Below are 1,831 nucleotides of genomic sequence, written 5' to 3'. Positions count from 1 at the left end.
GTAAATCATTTTACGACCTCATCAAACAGGGACAGTCTGTGACGTCTTAGTTAAGGTCATACTGTCTAAACCTCACCATAAGACATAGGCACACGGTATTATTGCAGTTTAAAGTTTGTGAATACGATTTTCTTAAGAAACAAGGAACTGGAATTCAATGTGACCAGAGTTGTTTCTGGTGCCTATTTTCACCTTCACTCGGAAATTCGGATCGGTTGAAAAAGGCAGGTTATTGAGACTAATGTTACGTTATTACACACACACACACACACACAAACGTTATATAGGTAAGTAATTGTTTTACAAAACGTAGTAAGACATTTTTAATGCAGTAAATGATTTTTGGTGTACACTCTAGTGTAAAATTGAGGTATCACGACATATTTTGGAGAAGAAATATGTGAATCCCAAAGTTTTTAACATGGGACCTGACATGAAACATGACTACTACCATGAGGGGCAATTGTTAAACATTTTATATGTCGAGGATATATCATGATATCAACCACTGGTTTATCTCTTCTTCATCCCATGAATCTCAGAACTAATAGATAATTACAATGTGTGACCACCTAGACAGTGCGTGTTGCCGATTGTTCATTCTCTCAACCACTGGTTGAAATTACCAAGACTCATTGAGTAATGTGCCAGCATGGCGTTGCTGAAATATCTCTGGTGCGGTGGGGTAGCCTAATGGCTAAAGCGTTCGTTCGTCACGCTGAAGGCCCGGTTCTAAAAGTGGCGTAAAAGCCAGCTCACTGGCTGACTTTCGGCATCTCTTCACTCTCACTCATGGGATTGGCGCGAGACACTATAGTCTACCACCTACCATTCAGGTGACAATTTAGCTCGCCTTGTCTCGTCACATTTATCAAAGATGAAAACAAATATCGCTTGAGTACGCTTTGAAATTCAGATCTACAGGTGCGCGTCATTAATGCCACCAGACAAAGGATTAAAAACCAAGTTTCACACCTGTCAAAATGACACCTATAAATAATAGTTCTGAAATATGAAGGAAGTAGAAGCAATAATGAAAATATTTGGATGACATTTACACAAATTAAAAAGGGTAAATGGCGATATATCACGAGTTAGCATGACATTTGGAGCCACACAGCTTCCGGAAATTTGAATTTGTCACCCACTCTGCGGAGGTACCATCTAAAGTGTAAGTGATTAAGTATCAGGTTTAAAACGTAACATTTACCGTTCATTTATTACAAGAAAAACGTGTTCTTGATAAATCTTACTGTATGTTAAATAATATACATGTATAGTGAATTAGCCGATGTTCTTCCCTTGTCACGCCTTGACCTGGGTTCGATTCCCCACGTGGGTACAATGTAAGAAGCCCATTTCTGATGTCCCTATCTTTGATATTGATTGGACGCGGCTTAACGCCTTACACCGGACTATTGAGCGAATTATTTTCAGTCAAACAAAAACCCCAAATCCATCACGTATAAACATGGTGAATAAGGCGACAATGTAATTGTGCCGTAATTTTTCTAACGGTGGCAAGAGTCGTCAGAAGGTGACATATCCCCCCGGCCCCCACATATTTGAAAGGACCAATCATCTGAAGGCTACATCATAATTTTTTAGAGTAAATTTGAATCGTTTCCGTGGAAATCATGAAAAATATGAGTGCCATATATCTGTAAACAGCAAAAGGCACCAAAGGATCTGTCTCATATATCTGCCAAGATCTGTTGAAAGGTATCAAATGGTTTTCGACTCCGGAAACGAAGTCGATCCCTCCCTTTTGAGACAAAGTCCGAATTGTCTCCATGGAAACCGGGGAAAATAGAAATGTCGAAACTTTGTA

Source organism: Haliotis asinina, chromosome 16 (genome assembly GCF_037392515.1).
Source record: "Haliotis asinina isolate JCU_RB_2024 chromosome 16, JCU_Hal_asi_v2, whole genome shotgun sequence".
NCBI classification, from domain to species: Eukaryota; Metazoa; Mollusca; class Gastropoda; order Lepetellida; family Haliotidae; genus Haliotis; species Haliotis asinina.
Note: the sequence above shows the minus strand (reverse complement) of the source record.